The 15059-nt window shown below is 56.7% G+C and overlaps 1 long non-coding RNA gene across 2 annotated transcripts; it reads left to right on the forward strand.

Moving 5' to 3' along the window:
* Nucleotides 1-1296: 1296 nt before the first annotated feature.
* Nucleotides 1297-6569, forward strand: LOC136111213 (uncharacterized). 2 transcript variants are annotated; one of them, XR_010652718.2, is made up of 3 exons: nucleotides 1297-1552; nucleotides 4015-5267; nucleotides 6326-6569. It is a non-coding gene; the product is annotated as an uncharacterized lncRNA (long non-coding RNA). The 2 variants fall into 2 exon arrangements; XR_011735580.1 differs by lacking the exon at nucleotides 1297-1552 and adding an exon at nucleotides 2273-2376.
* The last annotated feature ends 8490 nt before the right edge of the window (nucleotides 6570-15059 follow it).

The raw sequence follows: 15059 nt of genomic DNA on the forward strand, positions 1-15059 counted from the left end.
ATAGCGACCCATACATGGCTTTGCGTGATTCACATTGAATCGGAGCGCCGAAGCCCCCCTAAAGACCACCAGAGGACACTGCGCGTGATCAAAGTCGTTCCAAGGTGTTGCAATTGATGTTGCAATCAATGTTGAGTAACTATTTCATATCCTAACGATCCTAATGAATATATGAATATGTCTGTGAATGGACTGTATACATACTGTGCGACTCAAACTGACCGGGGAAGCTTTGGGTGCGAACCCCTGGTTTCCCAGCGCTGGAATAAAGCACCGCATGGCACTGCGCCCGTGGCTCCGGGTCCTGATCGCTGACACTAAGATGTTCAAGGTTTACAGACAGAACCAAATGAGGCACGGACTCTGAACCTGGAAAAGGGAAAAAGGTGGTTAAGTTCTGTGTAAAAAGTTATGAAACGTGTTTATGGAGTTATATTGACAGAGGCAACAAACATCTTAAGGGTTAAGCAACTACATAGTAAGGGCCTACTAACGAGCTAACATTCTAAGCCACATAATTAATATCTAGTTTAGAGCTGTATGTACCCAATCGTGCTAAACAAGCAGGACTGTGTCAAATGCCGAGATCAGAAGTTTTACGGCACCAGCTGCAACCTTGAGGAGACGAGATCGCCAAGATTTCCAGCACAAAGGGGGCGCCAGGCCGGGTTCAACCGCCTTGGCCGCTTGGGTCCCAGCCCGTTCCTCACAATGAGCCAAAGGGGCAAAGCCCACTGTGAGGAGGCTGAGGAGCCTTCACCCAAAGACCCCAAGGACCCCTCCTCAAATGCACCCAGTGCCACTGCGCAGGAGAACAGGGGGCTCAGGGCTGTGGAAAGGGATCTGAGATCACCTCATGAATATGCACAGCTCTGGGGTCATTATGAATATGAACACTCACTGTAATTAACACACTTCCTGTTGTTAAAGGTGTGCGTGTTGGGCCGAGCGAATCCCCCGCGCACCCCGCGCTGTTTCGCTTGTGCTCTCATGAACACGCGTTTAAAGAACACAATTAAAGAATTGGATTAAACAGCAGCGAGAGCCCGCAACGGGCGACGGCGCCACCTCGGGGCTGCGCGGGGGCTGCACTGCGCAGGCGCGGAGCCGTCTCGGGGAGGGGAGGGACTTCCCGCTGGAAGCGGCACAGCCAATGGGCATCAGGAGGCCGCCTCCAGGCCAATGGCGGCTCGGGACGGGTGCTGAGGGACGGTGACGAGCCGGCTGTGTGGCCAATGGCGGTGCCGGGGGCGTGGCCAGGCAGCCCGCCCCGGGAGCAGCGGCCCGGCCGTGGCGGTTCGTCCCCTGCTGCCGCCGGAGCGCCGCTGCCACGGGCGGGTCCTGCGGCTGCAGCGGCTGCGGGGGCGGGCGGGGGGCCCGGGGCTGCGGCCCCGCTGGCCGGGGCCGGGCGGTCGCCGTGTTGCCCCCGGGCGGTCGCCGTGTTGCCCTCTGGCGGCAGTGGGGGGGTCCCGCTGGTCGCCCCCGCAGTTCCGCGGTTGAAAATCCTCCTCACAAGGCGCTGGGACCGCGATCGCCGCCAGTTCGGTCCCGGGTGAGCGGCGGGGCCGGATTTGGTTGTTGCGGGGGGTTGTGGGGGGCGCGGGGCGGGTCTGGGGGTGCAGGGGAGCTGTGGGGGTTGGGGTGCAGCCGGCAGGAGGGACCAGGTTTGGGGGGCCCTGGGTCCCTTTGCGGGGGAGGGGAGGCCCTGCTGACCCTGCCTCCCCCAGCAAATCCCCCTGCGGGGCTCCCCCCGCCCCCCCGATCGGTCCCCGCCCCCCGCTACTCCCTCAAGTCCCCCTGAACCTCAATGCCCCTTTTTGACCCCAAAACAGCCCCAAATGTGCCCCCCAATGTCCCTTTAACACACCCTCCCCCCAGCCCCCCCGCACCGAGGCCTCCAGTGTATAAATTAAATGTGTAACATTAAACGCGACATTTGAGCGTTAACTAAAAAACAACAAATGTTGAAGTTTCGTTGAGGTTTTTGTTGAATTTTGGTTTCACGGAAGGGAGCGTTGTTGGAAATTTACTGGGATTAATGTTTTGCTTTAAAAACTTTTTGTATCTCAGAAGTGACCTGAACAGTTTGATAAAGAACATTTCAAATTAAATTAATTTCCCATTAAATTTCTTGGGATTAAACGTCCGTCAGAGGCAGTGGTGCTTAAACCCCACTGCATTGGTCCCTCTCCGCATTCAAAATCCATAATTAAACAGTTAAATATTTCCCGTAATTAAACCCCTGTGATCTACATTCTGTAGTTTAAAGATGCGGTGACTGAGCGGTTGAACAGCCGATATCGCTCTGAGCGCGTGGCTCAATCTCTTGATTCATCTCAGTTCATCCCCACCAACCCCGTCGCCGTTCATGGGAACGTACCCGGGTGGATGGAGGGGGCGGGCGGTGGGTGTGGGCTCCCTGGGCTTCAGCAAAGCCTCTGACACCGTCTGCACAGCATCCGCACAGCTGAGCTGGGGAGGGGTGCTCTGGGCAGTGGGGAGTGGGGGGTGCAAACTGGCTGAGAGGGAGAAGCCAGAGAGTGGTGGTCAATGGGCAGAGTCCGGTTGAGGCCTGGATCCAGTGCAGGGCCTCAGGGGCCAATATTATTCAATATATTCGTTAACGATTCGGATGAGGGAATTGAGTGACTGTCAGCAGGTTTGCTGGGGACACCAAGCTGGGAGGAGTGGGTGACCCTGGAAGCTGTGCTGCCATCAGAGACCTGGACAGGCTGGAGAGCTGGGGGGGGATAACCTGGTGAGATTTAACAAGGGGAAGTGCAGAGTCCTGCATCTGGGCAGGAACAACCCCAGGTTCCAGTATAGGTTGGGGAATGAGCTGTTAGAGAGCAGTGTAGGGGAAAGGGACCTGGGGGTCCTGGGGACAGCAGGGTGACCATGAGCCAGCACTGGGCCCTTGTGGCCAGGAAGCCAATGGTACCTGGGGTGGGTTAGAAGGGGGTGGTCAGTAGGTCAGAGAGGTTCTCCTGCCCCTCTGCTCTGCCCTGGGGAGACCACACCTGGAATATTGTGTCCAGTTGTGGCCCCTCAGTTCCAGAAGGACAGGGAACTGCTGCAGAGAGTCCAGCGCAGCCACCAAGATGCTGAAGGGAGTGGAGCATCTCCCGTGTGAGGAAAGGCTGAGGGAGCTGGGGCTCTTTAGTTTGGAGAAGAGGAGACTGAGGGGTGACCTTATTAATGTTTATAAATATATAAAGGGTGAGTGGCACGAGGATGGAGCCAGGCTCTTCTCAGTGGCAAACAATGATAGGACGAGGGGCAATGGGATCAAGCTGGAACACAAGAGGTTCCACTTAAATTTGAGAAAGAACTTCTTCTCAGTGAGGGTGGCAGAGCCTGGCCCAGGCTGCCCAGGGAGGCTGTGGAGTCTCCTTCCCTGGAGACATTCAAACCCGCCTGGACACCTTCCTGTGGAACCTCTCCTGGGCGTTCCTGCTCCGGGGGGATTGCACTGGATGAGCTTTTGAGGTCCCTTCCAATCCCAAACATACTGTGATGCTGTGATTTCTGTGCTAAATCCTTTCCTTTCCCCCCGTGCCAGTGGGGGGGACCCAGAGGACCCGCCCAGGCCCCCCCAGGTTTGTGGGAGCAGCACTGGGGAGGGGGCGCTTTTTCCCCCAGCTACGAATATAGAGACAATTTGTACAAAAACTCTAAAGTGGGGGGGACGGCAACTCGGGGACCCCCAAACCACCACAGGGGGGTCCACATCACCCCATGCGCCCCATCACTTTTGGGGTGTCAGAGCCCCCCCCCCATGCAGCTGCCCCTCAGGGGTCCTGGGTGGGTTGTGAGGTCCCTGGGGGGCTGGAGGGGAGAAAGGGGGAAACCTGGGTTTGGGGGGGGTCCCACGGGTTCTTGCGAGTGGGTGTGGGGGGGTCTCAGTGGTTTCTGGGATCCCTGGGGGGTCCCTGAGATCAAAAAGAATTTGGAGGCTGGCAGGGAACTTTGTGAGGGGAAGAGTGAAACATCCCTTTTCCCTCTGTTTCACAGCCCCAGCTCAGCCCCAGCTCCTTCTCAGAGGCTCCGTTCAGCAGGGCCTAAAGCAATGAACCAACGATTGGTTTCAGTTCCTTCCTCATGTCCCCCCTGAACCTCCCTCCTGCAGCTGGAAACCAGCACCCTGTGTCCCGTCGGAACAGCCCCGCTCGAAAGCCGCAGGATTACGTGGATCACGTCTCGGCTCAGCGGGGGCCTCGCTTGTGGCCTCTGCTCTGTTGGAGGGAAGAAGGGAGAAGGAAACCATTTCTGTTCTTTGTTCCAAACCAAATGTTTTACCTGGACGTTGGTGCATCTTGAGATGGGCCCTTGAGTCCTCTGCAGCTTCTCAGTCATTCCGAAGTGACCCTTGAACAGTGTTATACCCTGAAAATAAAAGCTTCAGAACAAATGTGAGGCCTTGCTGCTTATTTTAAAAACGTTCTTTAAGCTTCAGTGACTGTTCGCTGCTGCCCTTATCTACGGTCACGCTGAGTAAAGCGATACAGAAAGCTCAATGCATTCACGAGGTGTTGATGTCGACGTCTCATTGTCCGCGTTCTCTCCGAGAAAGCAAAAGTAACTCCAGACACTGATACCGTCCCAGCTCTGGCGCAAGGGGAAGCTGTGGAAACCACCTTCATGCGCCTGATGTCCCTCGTCCCTTCCCGGCCGTTTTGCTGCAGGGCACCAGACGATCGACACCTCTGGGTTGGTCACGGCCGTGATGGGAGCCGAGGGAAAACGGAAAGGGAAGGCTGGATCCCGTGGGAAATGGGGCCAAGAGTCAAGGACCGTGCTGCTGCTGATCCTCTTCGTCACTCGCTGGGAGGAAGGCGCCCGAGGGAAGGGAGAGAACGGCCACTGATGTCCCCCAGCGCGAGGTGGACGACGGTTCCTGGGGCAAAGAGGTGATCGAGGGCACGTGGGAAGGAAAAGATCCCGAAAACACGACGACAGCCCCGAGATGCCACATCCGGCTTCCCCCGAGCTCCCTCCCGGCTGTGCTCCGCACCTTCTCCTTCATCACCAGCACCTCCCGCCCCGCTGATCGCCCAGCTCGGGTCAGGCGGCTGGAGAACGTGGTTCAGGAACACTGGGCAGGACGGAGCCAGCGGGCAGGACGCGGCCAGCAGGCGCTCGCTGCTCTCCTGGACAGGCCGGCACGGAGCCCTGAGGAGCCCCTGGGTCCTGGTGCCGTGCTGGTCACAGCCTCGTGATGCTGCTGGGCGAGCGTCTCATCCTCCCCTGCTGCTCCTCCCATACAGGTATCTTTTTTCTCATTTCCTCCCCTCTTCTTTTCCTTTCCTTCGTCATTTCCCCCTTTTTCTGCCTTATACCCCTCTCAAGTCTCTTTCCCTGCTGTCACCTCTTCTTTCTTCCTCTCTCCTTTCTGTTTTTTGATCCCATCTTCCCTCCTGTCTTCATCATCCTCTCTCCATCTCCCTCTCCCTTTCCATCTCCTCCTCTCCTCCATAGGTAATTAATATATATCCATATTCACATATTCTATATATTCATATAGAATTCTGTATATCCATGAAATGAATCCATTTCTTGGCTGAGCTGATGGAGTTAGTTCTGTCCTGTCAACCGCAAATCTGAATTCTCAGGACAGGACCAAGTGGGCTGAAAATGCGTTGCCGTGGCGGTCCTGGAGATGTGCCCAACGTGGGACACAATGGGGTCTCCCCGGAGGCTTCGCTTCTCTGCCCTTCCTTCTCTCCCCTGCCCTTCCTTCTCTCCCCTTCCCTCAGAACCCCATTCTGGTTTGGGATGAAGGGACCTCTGGAGATCATCCAGTCCAACCCCCCTGCTCCCACGGGGTCCCAGAGCAGATCACACAGGATCCCAGGGGTCTGAATGTCTCACAGAAGGAGACTCCACACCCGCTCTGGGCAGCCTGGGCCGCGCTCTGGCACCTCCCAGCAAACAAGTTTCTCCTTACGTTCAGATGGAGCCTCCTGTGTTTCAGTCTGTGCCCGCTGCCCCTCACCCCGGCGCTGGGCACCACTGAACAGAGTCTGCTCCATCCTGACACCCACCTGAGATATTGATCCCATTGATCACATCCCTCTCAGCTTCTCTTCTCCAGCTCAACAGCCCCATCTCTCTCAGTCTCTCCTGATCAGAATGATGCTCCAGACCCCTCAGCATCTCTGTGTCCCTCCACTGGACTCCCTCCAGTAACTCCTTGTCCTTCTTCAACTGGGGAGCCCAGAACTGGACCCAGAACTGCAGATGCAGCTTCCCCAGGGTGGAGCAGAGGGGGAGGATTCACCTCTCTCACCTGCTGCTCACACTCTTCTTAATAAATATCCCCCAGGTACCCTCGGCCTCGTGACCACAAGGACACATTGGTGACTTGTGGCCAACCTGATGTCACCCAGAACTCCCAAGTCCTTCTCGCAGAGCTGCTTTCCAGCGGGTCCACCCCCAAACCGTGCTGGTACTGGACCCCTGCTGCCCCAGGAGGGGCCGGTATCGCCCCGGTATCGCGATGGGTGGCACCAACAGCCCCGGTATTGCGATGGGTGGCACCGACAGCCCCGGTATCGCGATGGGTGGCACCAACAGCCCCGGTATCGCGATGGGTGGCACTGACGGCCCCGGTATCGCGATGGGTGGCACCGACAGCCCCGGTATCGCGATGGGTGGCACCGACAGCCCCAGTATCGCGATGGGTGGCACCAACGGCCCCGGTATCGCGATGGGTGGCACCGACAGCCCCGGTATCGCGATGGGTGGCACCGACGGCCCCGGTATCGCGATGGGTGGCACCAACAGCCCCAGTATCGCGATGGGTGGCACCAACGGCCCCGGTATCGCGATGGGTGGCACCAACAGCCCCGGTATTGCGATGGGTGGCACCGACAGCCCCGGTATCGCGATGGGTGGCACCGACAGCCCCGGTATCGCAATAGCGAGCACTGATGGTCCTGGTATCACGACAGGTGGCAACAACAGCGCTGGTATCGTCACAACAGCAGTGACGACGGCCCCAGTATCGTGATGGGCAGCAATGATGGCCCCGGTATCGCGATGGGTGGCACCGACGGCCCCGGTATCACGATGGGTGGCACCGACAGCCCCGGTATCGCGATGGGTGGCACCAACGGCCCCGGTATCGCGATGGGTGGCACCAACAGCCCCAGTATCGCGATGGGTGGCACCAACGGCCCCGGTATCGCGATAGGTGGCACCAACGGCCCCGGTATCGCGATGGGTGGCACCGACAGCCCCGGTATCGCGATGGGTGGCACCAACAGCCCCAGTATCGCGATGGGTGGCACCAACGGCCCCGGTATCGCGATGGGTGGCACCGACAGCCCCGGTATCGCAATAGGGAGCACTGATGGTCCTGGTATTGCGACAGGTGGCAACAACAGCGCTGGTATCGTCACAACAGCAGTGACGACGGCCCCAGTATCGTGATGGGCAGCAATGATGGCCCCGGTATCGCGATGGGTGGCACCGACGGCCCCGGTATTGCGATGGGTGGCACCAACAGCCCTGGTATCGCAATGGGCAGCAACAACGACCCATTCCCCCCTTTCACCAAAGGTCGAGAGCGCTGAGAATAAACCAGCTTGGAAACAAGACCCTATGGAACAGCCCATAGAGACAACTCAGCCAGGTGAGGCTAAAAGAGCCAAAACCGGCTCTTTTTGTGACACAAACCACCGCTTTTTGGCAGGGAACGCACAGCAATTCCCTTCGGCGGCGAAGCCAAAACCACAGAATATCCCCCAAACCATTCAAACCCCACCAGGATCGTTAATACCTGGAATCACTGCAATCAACCTGCAGCCAATTGAGCCCATTTCGGGCCCAAAAAGCCGCTTTTTTGGCCTCAAGGCGGTTTTCCTGCAGCGCAAATTCTGTGTAAACGCGTTTTCTACCTTCTCCTCGGCCTTTTCCTTGTTTCTCTTGGCTTTTTTGCCCGTCCCTTTTGCTCGGTAGGACTTGAGTTTGGTCGTTTTCTTCCAGATGTAGTAATATTCAACACACTGGGCCACAGTCTTAGTCTGGACCTAAGCGAGGGGATAGGGGCGGTTTAGGATGGAAACGCCGCGGTAAATCACATTTACGCCTCGTTTTGTCTCATTCCGGTGCCTTTTTTGCAGCGTTAAGCAGCAAAATGACATTTGGAGAATGGGAGTTCGATGCGTGACTCAAAAACGCGGCTTTTTGGGTTAAAAACCGATGATTTTGGGGGATTTACCTTCTTGTGGATGCGATAAAAGTCCTTCTTGTGGGTGGCAAAAGCACGGTGGAAAAGCTGCTGCTCCAATGGCGTCCACGTGTCCGAGCCTGCGGGGCAATGAGCGGGTTCGTTATGGGGAACGCAATTAGCAAATGGGGCGGGGGGGTCGTTATCGGCACCCCAAGATGTTTAAATCAGTGTGGAAAGGGTATCGTGGTGTCTGTTTGTGTCCTGGGGGGGAATGGGCCCCGTTCCTCGTTTACCTGCGTAATGATAATTGGCCAGAGGGTCCGATTCGGACTTGGGGGGCCCCCCCGAAAGCAGCATCTCCAGCGCCTTCTGCAAGAGGAAGAGGCTCGGGGTTCCCCTTCCATTCGGAGCAGGACGCCCCAAGTTGTGATTTTGGGGGTTTTGGGTGATATCGGGGGGGTTTTGGGGAGATATTGGGGGGTTTGGGGAGGTATCGGGGGGCTTGGGGAGATATCGGGGGGTTTTGGGGAGATATCAGGAGGTTTGGGGGTGATATCAGGGGGCTTTGGGGAGATATTGGGGGGTTTGGGGTGATATCGGGGGGTTTGGTGTGAAATCAGGGGGTTCTGAGGTGATATCAAGGGGTTTTGGAGAGATATCAGGGGCTTTGGGGTGATATCGAGGGGTTCTGGGGTGATATCAGGGGATTTGAGGAGATATCAGGGGGTTTTGGGCTGATATTGGGGGGTTTGGGGTGATATCGAGGTGTTTTGGGGAGATATCGGGGTGTTTTGGGGAGATATCGGGGGTTTTGGGGTGATATCGGGGGTTTTGGGGTAACATTGAGGGGCATTGGGGAGATATCAGGGGGTTTTGAAGAGATATCGAGGGGTTTTGGGGAGATATCAGGGGGTTTTGGGGTGATATCGAGGGGTTTTGGGGTGATATCAGGGGATTTGGGGAGATATCAGGGGGTTTTGGGGTGATATCAAGGTGTTTTGGGGAGATATCGGGGGGGTTTGGGGAGATATCGGGGGGGTTTGGGGAGATATCGGGGGGTTTTGGGGAGATATCGAGGGGTTTTGGGGAGATATCAGGGGGTTTGGGGAGATATCGGGGGTTTTGGGGAGATATCGGGGGCATGGGGGTGATATTGGGGCTTTTGGGGGTGATATCGGGTGGCTTGGGGGTGATATCGGGGGGTTCTGGGGTGATAACAAGGGGTTTTGGGGTGATATCGGGGGCTTTGGGGTGATATCAGGGGGTTTGGGGAGATATCGGGAGGTTTTGGGGTGATATCGGGGGGTTTGGGGTGATATCGGGAGATTTTGAGGTGATATCGGGGGGTTTTGGGGAGATATCATAGGGTTTTGGGGTGATATCAAGGGGTTCTGGGGTGATATCAAGGGGATTTGGGCAGATACCAGGGTGTTTTGGGGAGATATTGGAGTGTTTTGGGGAGATATCAGCGGGATTTGGGGTGATATCGGGGGGTTTTGGGGTAATATCGGGGGGCTTTGGGGTAATATCGGGGGGTTTTGGGGTGATATCAATGGGATTTGGGGAGATATCAGGGGGTTTTGGGGTGATATCTGGGGGTTCTGGGGAGATATCAGGGGGTTTTGGGGTGATATCGGGGGGTTTGGGGTGATATCGGGGGCATGGGGGTGATACTGGGGCTTTTGGGGATGATATCGGTGGGTTTGGGGGTGATATTAGGGGGTTCTGGGCTGGTATCAAGGGGTTTTGGGGAGATATCAGGAGGTTTTGGGGTGATATCAGGGGGGTTTGGGGAGATATCGGGGGTTTTGGGGAGATATCAGGGGATTTTGGGGTGATATCAGGGGGTTTTGGGGTGACATCGGGGGGTTTGGGGAGATACCGGGGGGTTTTGGGGTGATATCAGGGGGTTCTGGAGAGTTATCAAGGGGTTTTGGGGAGATATCAAGGGGGTTTGGGGTGATATCGGGGGAGTTTTGGGTGATACCGGGGGGTTTTGGGGTGATATCAGGGGGTTCTGGAGAGTTATCAAGGGGTTTTGGGGAGATATCAAGGGGGTTTGGGGTGATATCGGGGGAGTTTTGGGTGATATCGGGAGATTTTGAGGTGATATCGGGGGGTTTGGGGAGATATCGGGGGCATGGGGGTGATATTGGGGCTTTTGGGGTGATATCGGGGGGTTCTGGGGTGATATCAGGGGGTTTTGGGGAGATATCAGGGGGTTTTAGGGTGATATCGGGGGGCTTGGGGGAGATATTGGGGGGTTTGGGGTGATATCGGGGGTTTTGGAGTGATATCGAGGGCATGGGGGTGATACTGTGGCTTTTGGGGGTGATATCAGGGGGCTTTGGGGTGATATCGGGGGGTTTTGGGGTGGCATCATGGGGATTTGGGGTCATATCGGGGGGGTTTTGGGGTGATATCAGGGGTTTTGGGGAGATATCGGGGGGTTTGGGGTGATATCGGGAGGGTTTGGGGTGATATAGGGGGGTTTTGGGGAGATATCGGGGGGTTTTGGGGTAATATCAGGGGGTTCTGGGGAGATATCAAGGGGTTTTGGGGAGATGTCAAGGGGGTTTGGGGTGATATCGGGAGATTTTGAGGTGATATCGGGGGGTTTTGGGGAGATATCGGGGCTTTTGGGGAGATATCGGGGGTTTGGGGGAGATATCGGGGGGTTTTGGAGTGATATCGGGGGCATGGGGGTGATATCGGGGGCATGGGGGTGATATCAGGGGGTTTTGGGGAGATATCGGGGGGTTTGGGGAGATATCAGGGGGTTTTGGGGAGATACCGGGGTGGTTTGGGATGATATCAGTGGGTTCTGGGGAGATATCAAGGGGTTCTGGGGAGGTATCAAGGGGGTTTGGGGTGATATCAGGGGGTTTTGGGGTGATATCGGGGGGTTTGGGGAGATACCGGAGGGGTTTGGGGTGATATCAGCGGGTTCTGGGGAGATATCAAGGGGGTTTGGGGTGATATCAGGGGGGTTTGGGGTGATATCGGGAGATTTTGAGGTGATATTGGGGGGTTTTGGGGAGATATCGGGGATTTTGGGGTGATATCGGGGGGTTCTGGGGTGATATCAAGGGGTTTTGGGGAGATATCAGGGGGGTTTGGGGTGATATCGGGGGGGTTGGGGTGATATCGGGGGCTTTTGGGGTGATATCAAGGGGTTTTGGGAGATATCGGGGGTTTTGGGGAGATACCAGGGGCTTTTGGGGGTGATATCGGGGTGTTTTGGGGAGATATCGGGGTTTTGGGGTGATATCGGGGGGTTTTGGGGAGATATCAGGGGTTTTGGGGTGATATCGAGAGGTTTTGGGGTGATATCGGGGTTTTGGGGTGATATCGGGGGGTTTGGGGAGATATCGGGGATTTGGGGAAATACCAGGGTGTTTTGGGGAAATATCATGCGGTTTTGGGGTGATATCGGGGCTTTTGGAGTGATATCGGGGGCATGGGGGTGATATTGGGGCTTTTGGGGGTGACATCAGGGGGTTTTGGGGTGATATCGGGGGGTCTGGGGTGATATCGGGGGGTTTGGGGTGATATCGGGGGGGTTGGGGTGATATTGGGGGTTTTGGGGTCACTCACCATCAGGTCGCCGCGCGCTGCGTGCAGGCAGTGCAGGGCCAGCTCCAGGTTAAGGACGGCGCCGGGGACAGCGCTGGAGCTCCCAGGGACGGCACTGGAGCTCCCAGGGATGGCACTGGAGCTCCCAGGGACGGCACTGGAGCTCCCAGGGATGGCACTGGAGCTCCCGGGGACGGCACTGGAGCTCCCGGGGACGGCACTGGAGCTCCCAGGGACAGCGCTGGAGCTCCCAGGGACAGCGCTGGAGCTCCCAGGGACAGCGCTGGAGATCCCAGGGACGGCGCTGGAGCTCCCAGGGATGGTGCTGGAGCTCCTGGGGATGGAGCTGGAGCTCCCAGGGATGGCACTGGAGCTCCCAGGGATGGCACTGGAGCTCCCGAGGATGGCACTGGAGCTCCCGGGGACAGCACTGGAGCTCCCGGGGATGGTGCTGGAGCTCTCGGGGATGGTGCTGGAGTTCCCGGGGACGGCACTGGAGCTCCCGGGGACGGCGCTGGAGCTTCCGGGGACGGCGCTGGAGCTCCCGGGGATGGTGCTGGAGCTCGCCATGGACAGCAGGGTCAACACTGCAACCGACACGGGGTGGGGGAAACGGGCTGATGGGACATGGGGATGTTGGGGTTCGGGGGGGAAATGGGGTGATATGAGGTGGGGATGTTGGGGTTTGGGGGGGAAAGGGGGATGTGACATGGGGGTGTTGGGGGAAAGGGGGATGTGACATGGGGGTGTTGGGGTTTGGGGAAAGGGGGATGTGACATGGGGGTGTTGGGGGAAAGGGGGATGTGACATGGGGGTGTTGGGGTTTGGGGAAAGGGGGATGTGACATGGGGGTGTTGGGGTTTGGGGAAAGGGGGATGTGACATGGGGATGTTGGGGTTTGGGGGTGGAAATATGGGATCCAACAAGGAAAAGCTGGGGTTTTTCAAGGAAAAGCGTGATACGACAATGGGTACGATTCAAGGAAAAGTTGGAGTTGGTCAAGAAAAAATGCGATATGATAAAGGAAATGTTGGGGTTTGTCAAGAAAAGGTGTGATAGGACAAGGAAAAGTTGGGTTTTGTTGAGAAAAGACGTGATAGGACAATGGAAACGTTGGGTTTTGTCAAGAAGACACGATAGGACAAGCAAAAGTTGGGTTTATGTCAAGAAAAGACACGATAGGACAAGGAAAAGTTGGGTTTGGTTGAGAAAAGATGCGATAGGACAAGGAAAAGTTGGAGTTGGTCAAGATAAGACGCAATAGGACAAGGAAAAGTTGGGTTTATGTCAAGAAAAGACAATAGGACAAGGAAAAGTTGGCTTTTGTCAAGAAAAGACACGATAGGTCAAGGAAAAGTTGGAGTTGGTCAAGATAAGAACCAATAGGACAAGGAAAAGTTGGGTGTATGTCAAGAAAAGATGCAATAGGACAACAGAAACGTTGGGTTCTGTCAAGAAAAGACGTGATAAGACAAGGAAAAGTTGGGTTTTGTTGAGAAAAAATGCGATAGGACAAGGAAAAGTTGGGTTTTGTTGAGAAAAGATGCGATAGGACAATGGAAACGTCAGGTTTCGTCAAGAAAAGGTGCGATACAACAATGGGTACGATACGAGAAGGAAAAGTTGGGTTTATGTCAAGAAAAGACGCGCTACAACAAGGAAAAGTTGGGTTTTGTCAAGAAAAGGTGCGATAGGACAATGGAAACGTTGGGGTTGGTCAAGAAAAGGTGCGACATGATAATGGGTACGATACGAGAAGGAAAAGTTGGGTTTTGGGGACAAAAGGCGCGATACGGGACAGCGGAAAACGAGCCAACCAGGTGGAGCGGAGAGCAAGAAACACACGGAGAAACGTCACTATTTCTACCCAAAAGGCAGCGTTGGGAGCCCCAAGAGCAGCGACGACCCCCCCGGGGCCCAGGTGGGGTGGGCCAGGCACCCAATGCGTGCGATACCTGGGTCGGGCGCCTGCGGGTCGGTGTCCATGTCCCCCCAGGGCTTCCAGACCAGCTCCGCGCGCTGCTCGTCCTGCTGCGCCTGCGCTGGGTCGCGCAGGGCCGGCAGCTCCGCCTGGAAGCCGCTCCCCACGTTGATCTGCCTGGAGAGGGGACGGGAGGCGGTGACGGGGACCGCGGCGGCGCGGCGGGGGGGACGGGGGCGTTCTGAGCGCTCACGGCATCATCGTGCTCCGATCGGCACCGAAACCGCGCGGTTCGGCCGAAAACCACAGGGATTCGCTCCGAGACGCGGCAGAGTGGGAGAGACGCCCTGTGAGGGCTCGGAACAACAAAGCGTTGCCGGGGTTCCGCCGCGACATCAGCGCCGCCGGTGACATCAGCGCCTCGTGTTCCGTTCGGAATGGACGTCAATGGGTCCTGGTGGGCCAAACGAGGGGCAGGAAAAGCGCGACGCACCCGTTTTGCGCCCGTTTTTGCTGGTTTGGGGACTCACGGCCGGACGCTGATTTTGGGGGCGTCCTTCACCAGGCACAATCCCAAGTCGCCGTCCATTCTGCCTGCGGGATATTGAGAAATAGAGGGGAAAAGCAACGCTCAGGATCAAAATCATCGTGCTGAGACCGTTCCTCGGCGTCACAACCACAAATTGTCCCAATTCCCATCGTTTTGGTGAAATCGGTCGCTGATGGATCATCCCAATGGGGTTTTGCAGTCGATCGCAGCACTCGGGTGGTTTTTACACCCGATATCACAGCGAAACCCTGGGGGGGTTGTTTCCATCCCATATTCCACAAAATCACCCATTTTGGGGGTTTTTGGGGAGCACAAGCTCTGCGTTTGCCACCACAAACCAGCGAGGGGACACTGAACCCAAACCGGGTTCACCGGGCGGTTTTACACCGGGATCGCTCGGCCCGGGTTGAGATAAACCCCCCGTAAACCACAACCATAAAGCGGGGTGTTCCCCCCAAAGCGCTACGTGGGGACATCCGCATCGCACCGAATTAACCCCGCGGGGCGGCCGAAAGCGCTTCAATCCCGGTGTCGGGATCACGAGGGGTTTCGGCCTCCGTCGCCTTTTTGCTGCGAGATCTTCCCATCCGGAGACGCATTTTCGGTGACCTGGGCAACATCGAACGAGAAAAGGGTTAAAGGTGGAAAACGCACAAAATCACACGGGCGTTTATCTGCTTTTCCTCCTTTTTTGGCTCAAAAGCAAGCGGCGAACCCCAAAATGAGGGGTCTGGGGACCCTCCGGTCCTGCTGATGCTTCCTCCCTTTCACCCAACTCGAGGCGATCGCCGGGTTCCGTATTTCGGATCAATAACCCAGCGGGAGCCTGGAGCCTC

The sequence above is a fragment of the Patagioenas fasciata genome, chromosome 23 (genome assembly GCF_037038585.1).
Source record: "Patagioenas fasciata isolate bPatFas1 chromosome 23, bPatFas1.hap1, whole genome shotgun sequence".
In the NCBI taxonomy this organism is placed as follows: Eukaryota; Metazoa; Chordata; class Aves; order Columbiformes; family Columbidae; genus Patagioenas; species Patagioenas fasciata.